This window comes from Triticum dicoccoides, chromosome 7B (assembly GCF_002162155.2).
Source record: "Triticum dicoccoides isolate Atlit2015 ecotype Zavitan chromosome 7B, WEW_v2.0, whole genome shotgun sequence".
Classification (NCBI taxonomy): Eukaryota; Viridiplantae; Streptophyta; class Magnoliopsida; order Poales; family Poaceae; genus Triticum; species Triticum dicoccoides.
The window spans coordinates 49107454-49114701 of record NC_041393.1 but is presented as its reverse complement, the minus strand read 5'-3'; the positions used below and the strand labels follow the sequence as shown (position 1 = coordinate 49114701).

The 7248-nt window shown below is 42.4% G+C and overlaps 1 long non-coding RNA gene across 12 annotated transcripts; it reads right to left on the bottom strand.

Moving 5' to 3' along the window:
- Positions 1–607: 607 nt before the first annotated feature.
- LOC119336671 lies at positions 608–6982 on the bottom strand. Of its 12 annotated transcripts, XR_005162713.1 has the most exons (8): positions 6696–6982; positions 6414–6604; positions 4559–5972; positions 4337–4442; positions 3510–3613; positions 1699–2933; positions 1040–1122; positions 608–927 (listed from the first exon to the last, which is right to left on the bottom strand). It is a non-coding gene; the product is annotated as an uncharacterized LOC119336671 (long non-coding RNA). The 12 variants fall into 12 exon arrangements; XR_005162708.1 differs by adding an exon at positions 6056–6227 and having other exon boundaries at positions 608–2933; XR_005162707.1 differs by adding an exon at positions 6152–6227 and having other exon boundaries at positions 608–2933.
- Positions 6983–7248: the final 266 nt, after the last annotated feature.

The window sequence follows — 7248 nt, the reverse complement described above, 5'->3', positions numbered from 1 at the left end:
GTTGGGGCACGGCTGGAGATGCTCTTAGCAGATAACCGGAGCAGGCAAGCCTCATCCACGACGGATTGGTTGCTGTTGGGTTGTTTGATGAAACTAGTCAATGTGTACGTGCAACGCACGTTAATTTAGAAGTATATTAAGTGTATGTGAATATTAAGTAGGATATTATTTGGCATGAAATTAACCGCATGCTAAACGTGTTGAGCGCTCGACATTGAAGTAGTTTAGGTCGTTGGATTGACATGATTTGATGGCCGAGATTAGTTGAATCTGCCCTTTTTTTTATATTGGTATAGATATAGATGCCCGCAAGAAGTCGCATTTTTTCTGTTGTTAAGCCATCTGGATGAAGCGAGTCTCAGTACTCCACCAGTCTTAAATCTGCCCTCTACTAATTGCATAATTAAATAGTTACATGAGTTTGCTGCTAACTTGAAAGAATATCTCCAACAAATGACTGGATAGAGATGACGTGAACAGTTTAGTTGCTACTTGATCGTCCCTCATCATCAGTCACTAGATCGATATCGCGCCTTGGCGCGAGGGTGCCGGTCCCATGTTTTGATCAAGCAAATAATACCAAGTCAGTAGGAATCCAGGTTTAGCATACACAATCATACAGGATAACAATAAAACGAAGAAGAAATATTCAATTGTGATAGTAGCGAAACAGCATTGCTCAATATCATCATGAGACTACAAGGCAGAACCGATTTCAGTGCGTCCGTAAGATCACAAAAGATAGCCACTCGACATTAGTGCAACTTTGTAATCAATCTTCTAAAAAGTGGGTACACAGTGAGCAACAGATGCATTTTTAGCATTGAAGGTAAAGGCACATATATGATGCTCTGGAAGCTCTGCTGTTGTCACAAAGTTTTGACCAATTTCTTGTGATAGTCGCTCTCCCATCGACACCCTTCAATGCTAAAAAGAGGATTGTTGTTAGCATGTACTCCCTCTGTCCCAGAATATAAGAACATTTTTGACACTATGCTAGTGTTGAAAACGATCTTATATTTTGGGACGGAGGAAGTACCTAGTAAGATCTGTTATAGTATAAACATCAACCAACCACATTAGTAACCTAAACTGGAGGGTACAATAGAACCAAGATGAGCCCTGGTAAATGTCAAATTAAACAAGAGGATTGTTGTTAGCATGTACCTAGTAAGATCTGTTATAGTATAAACATCAACCAACCACATTAGTAACCTAAACTGGAGGGTATAGTAGAACCAAAACTTGTATATTTTCATCATGTTTTAATTTACTCGTACAACTGGAAGAACCCTTTCAATATGATTGACTGGGGAAACATCAAGCAGCCAAATAAACATATATATACACAGGTGATACAGACAGAGCATGTCGAAAGGCAATTTTGCAGAAACATTGTTACATCAATTTGAATCAAAAAGATATAATTAAGTAATTAACAATCACCCAATAAAGAGGAAACATGTGACAGTAAGCATGATAAGAAAACGCTTTACGTATCTTCTGCATATAGCCCCCTAATGTTGCAAAAACCTTTTCTGGATCAGTATAGTATCTTGGTACATGTGATTTTGTTGAGAAATATTTTACCAAATGAACCAACCAATCCTTCCTTGAGCATACAACATCTCCCACATGAGCTCCGAAGACGGGAGGAGCAACGGTCAGAGAGAGACACACAGAGAGAGACGAGGTGACCTGGAACCTCGACGGAGTGGAGCTCCAGGCAGCAGAGCTCCGACGGGGCCATCACGAGATGAAGATCACGACTTGGGGCCCGATCTGCCTCGTCGAGAGCCCTAGAGGAAAACACTGGGGAGTGGGGACTCGATCTGCCGGTGCTCCTCGCCACCCTACAAAGGGAGAGCGCCAACTGGTGGATCAGGAGTAGCTCCGAGGGGCGGCCTTGACAGGGAGAGCAGTGGCAGCATCATGCTCAGGTGGACGGGTTGGTGAATATCACCGAGAAAATAAAAGTCTTACTATACATATAAATATGTCCTCCAATGTCCATGAATTTTGATGAATAACCTTCAGCTAAGAACAGAGTTGGGAGCAGCCAAAATCATGCAAATAATCAAGCATAAACCTAAGAATATGTTATGAATTTGTATACTGCTAAGTAATGTTCATCCCACTACTTTTGCAACCTTAGACCAGTTTCTATAGTCTACCCTCCTCCATTTGTTGCCTATTCCAGTAAGTAGATGGCCTGAGGACTGAATAATGAATCTACGTAACTGAAAAGATAGAGCATTCACACATCCCAATTCTGAACATTTTGGTAGGTTTGATCGTTGGTTGGTGAAGGAGGGGGTTGATGCAGTGCGAGGCAGAAATGGTGGTGGTGGCGCAAGAGGCCATGGACGACATATTCGACGTTGCATTCCGGTCCAAGGAGGCACGACCAAGGTCATGACATACAAAACCTTCTACTTGACAATCAAAAACTAATACTTTCAGCAACACATTCCTCAATCTATGGAATAATTTCAAGGCTGGTCAATGTACATGTAACTACGATTTTGTAACTGTCACTCTACATTTGACAACACAGAACTTAGCTCCACAAACATTTTCTTGTTGTGCATACAGGGAACCTAGAAACCAGACAATTCTTCCCACCTATAGGATGATAAAAAAACTGAATGCAGGGAACTCTTCCCTCCTAAAGGATTATAAAAAAACTGAATGCTGGCATGCTGCGTTATACCACTTTGAACTATACATAGGAAGAAAGGGACACACTTGTGGTAACAAACTTTATCATATGTCATTAATCATAATCAGTATTTTTATTTTCCCAAACCAAGACTAATTGGCCATAACTTGAAACACCATGTATCCATTGAAATTTAGATTGGCAAATGAAAAAAACCAAGCATGGAAGATCTTACAGTGTGATGATCAGACACCGTCGAGGAGGCCTATATCTGAAGGAAGTATATAACAACAAGAAGTCAAATTATATTGTCCGAGAAAGACGATCAATTTCTCTATCACCCTAACATTTATTGATAGGCAACAATGGTTGTACAATGATCAGCCCCCAGACACCATGAACAATATAAGTGACACACTCATGTAAGCTATAGGCATGGAAGGACACTAATAACTGCAAGCTGATGCAACTAACTGAGAATAAAGGAGTCACAACTGAAATACATGCAAGCTGGTGCAACTAACTGAGACAAAGGTTAGTATAAGTTTCCTAAATAAATTTAGGTTAAAAGGTAAATCAACTAAAGTTTGTTTGTTCTTGCTATACACTGGCATATGGGATCGGTAACCCACGCACTCTGCTCCAACCCAACAAAAATAGAGAAAACAGAGCATCAATCTTGCTTTCTTTAACGCTAGAGAGATCGGTCCCAAAAGGCCTTGCTCAGGAACCAGCCAGGCATCATGTTGTGTTTCCCACAAAGACCATGAAGCATAAGCAACTAATCATAGAAGTAGACAAAAACCTGGTTACCTAGGCTCGAAATGCAGGGCTGGCGGCTGCTCACCTAGGCTCGAAGTAGTTGTCTCTGTCGTCGGGTCATGGACAATAAGGCGGGATAGATTCATCTTGGCTTCCTCTCCCTTTGTGTGGTGGCAGCCTGAGCTTCTCCTGCCGAGCGCCAAGGAGGAAGAGATTGAACAGAATCGGTGAGTGAGTGACTTTCGTAATGCAAAATTGATGAAACTAAAAACACATGCTATAGTTTGAAGCAAAGAAGTAGCATACGCATTGGAGACGTCATTGTTTTAATTATAGAAGTGGCATCAAATTAAAAAAATACAGAAGTGCCACATTTTTTCCAAACCAGTAAAACTGAAATAATCTAAGAATATTATCATTACAGAGCAATAATTTCTGAACTTGGTGTCTGTCAAAAGTAAAATAATATAAGTAAATCTATCTACTATCACTACAGCATTGCAAACCAAACCAATCAGTACTATAACAATCAGATCGATGATAGGGGCTTTTGCCCACGATTTCCATGTAAAATAGCATCAGCAGTACATGAATGTATGCATAATCACGTTTTTGTTTGTGTTTGCAATGCATGGTGTGTTATCAATAGCTTCTCTGACCAATAGGTAGCAACCATCTCTAGCTGAAAATTCCTTCAAGTAGCAGGCAGTCTATTGTATATATTTTTTACAGAGGTAATGTGAATATAAGATAAGATGGTAGTATAAAATATCACAAAATATGCTACAAACATGTATATTTCACGAATAGATGGAGTGGCCTGAAATTGCATGCAAGAGGTTGAGAAAAGAAGAAGAATACTTGTTAAAGAATTACTGGAACAGAGGCAAAGTCTGCGAGAAAGGTGATTACATGGCAGATTCAACATAATCTCCAATTTTACACAAAATAAAGATTTTTGGACATGTATTCTTGGAGAGGTGTCACCGCTACATCCATGAGAGCACCACGGACAGAGCTACAAGTAATACAAAAAAAAATCTCTTATCAATGGGCAGATGTGCACATTCTATCCATTGGTATATGTCGAAGAATGTAGTATTACTTTGACATTTAGCAAGTCGGGAGAGCAACCTGCAACGCCCAGGTCGGGTTGTACGCGGTGATCAAAGAAGTTGCGCGACAAAGTAAGCAAGCGCACCCAGCGCCACCGGTCGCTAGTCAGAAGCAAACTATTATTAGGAAAGAAGAGGTGCATCACAATTGCTCATTTTCGTATCAACAAATTAGATTGACACCAGATGGCAAACTGTAATACATATAGAAAGATCAAGTACTCTCATGACGCATAGCATCCATTAAACTAAATGAAACTTTTTGCTATTAAATGTTACCATTTTATCTGAGACACCAATTCACAACAGGGTTTCAGATTGTTCTATTTATGGTCAATGAGATCCAAGAAAATACCTTACTCTGGAATTCAAAGCAGGTCGTATCCCACGATCCCACGCAGAGGAGCAATGGGCCCATGTTACATATCAGTTTGGTTTGCAATGTAGAAAACACATATTCTTCAAGTGGGAGTGTGCATGCACACACACACACACACACACACACACACACAGCAAACTGATCTGGAACTTGGAAGTATGTTCATTTTAAACCATAAATCTTACATGCAGCTTTAAATTTAGTAAATTTTAGTTACATTATTTTTAATTTTCAACACCCTGGAACCTAGATAAAATCCCCCAGTAATATCCTAATCGCATCAATTGCAAAACTACATATAGCGAATAATCAGAATCAGAGTCCCTATTTTAGTACATCTTTCATGATAAACAAACAGAGTAGATAAAATCCCCTGGTCATACAGTTCAAAAATGATTTTCTCCAACGCTTCCCTGTTTTAGTACCTCTTTGATGATCCTCGAGGCCTTCAAAATGCCCAGCAAATGACCCATCTAGCAGTAACTTGGGTAGAATAAGCAGAACATAAGCACAACTGGCATCTAGACTGACTTCATGCTTAAATTTCCGCTATTGATTTACCCAAAAACCATAACGATGTTTATTTGCAGGGTATAAAACTCCATGCTAAAATACCATGTGTTTTCAGTAAAAATGTTCCCTCGATTTAATGAAGCCAGTTAATTTTCCTTCATATACTCCCTATGCACAATAGAACTTATCTCCTAATGAGGTCTCTGTAGGTACAAAGTAACATAAGAAGTGGTATTCAGTAGGGCATTAACTCAAAAGAGGCCGGTACTTCAAAACCATATACATGTTTATTTGCACAGCCTAGAGTTGTAAGTTAAATACCTCTTGTTTTTTTAGTTCAAAATACTCGCTATTTGCAGTGAAAAAAGAGAGGCAGAGAAAGAAGATCGTTAAGTAAAAAATATCATACAAGGAGCACTAATTTCATATCCATGCATAACCGATCTGTGCCATAGCAAATGTAGCTTGCTCCAGATCCTTCAACATCAAATAGCAAATGCAGCCTGCTCCAAAGGTTAGTCCTCTCAATCTCAGATGTAGCCTGCATCACAACCATAAAACACTCATTAGCACACATGTACAATTTGTCAGTACCTAGCATGCAAAAACATCACCATGAAGTACCGGGGGAGGCGCATCATTGAGCTCCAGAGGAGGATGTGGCCTCCCTTTGCAACAGTAGTATATATGCACATAGGTAGATAAGATGAAGGTGGCTACCTAATAGATCGAGAAAGCCGAGTCGCTGATAACAAATAGGTTATTCTCTATATGATATTCCATCGAAGAAAGACAGCTGCAAGATAGACAGTAATATATAGGAACGAAAATCCATAATAGTACATGGAAACTACCAATCTACAATGTTCTTAATTCCTAACCGTGATGAACACAACTGTAGCATTGACATTCAACGGCAATAAAACTCATAATACTTTTATGATGAGAAGACCCGTGATTTGCTTTCTCGCCCCATCTATACCTTTAAAATCTCTGAACAAATAATTCAGAAGGGGCGTTGCTTGGAGGATTTCGTTGGGGATGAGGTGCTCCGTTGGGGGTCTCTTGCTAATCGCTACACCTACTTCGCCATATCTTCTTCCGCTTCATCTCCTTCTCTGCCTCCTCTTCCTCCCAGTTCTCACTGGCCGCGTGGTCGGTCCAGATCCGCGCCTGAGACAGAGACGTAGGAGGTCAGACGGCCAAATGTGAAGGAGGAACAGTAGCCACGTACCCAGAAACAACCCTCGCACCAAATCCATACCCGGGAGGAGTTGCGGGAGATCCGCACGCCCATGGCAGAGAAGGGGAGCGCCGTATTGGCCTCCTGCTGCCGCCGCCATGCTCCTCGTCCTCCCTCCGCTGCTGCTCGTCGTCGTTGCGGGGGGGAGGGGGGCTCTGTTGCGGCGGATCTGGCCGCCGCCGGAGAGGTGGATGGATGCCGACGCCGTGGTTCGAGGCAGTGGGTGGCGGCGGCGGCGGCGATGTGGGTGGGAGGAGAGGAGGCGCGTGGGAGGGGAGGGGAGAGGGGGAGGCGGAAGGGAGGAGGGGACGAACGGGGTGCTCGAAGGGGCAAGCCAGCCGCCCGCCCCCACCTCATCGACTCCCTCACCCAACCAGCGCAGAGCACGCACAGTGCCACCGCCGGAAAACCCCAAAATACCCTCGGCGGGGCAGGGAAATTTCGGCGGTGGCATGAGATCTTTTACCAGCGCGTGGCACGCAGACGGTTCGCACGGACCGCACCCCCAGCCCAAGCAAATGACACGCGGGCCCATCATTTCGTTACCCCACACGGCAGCGAGACCGGAACGAGG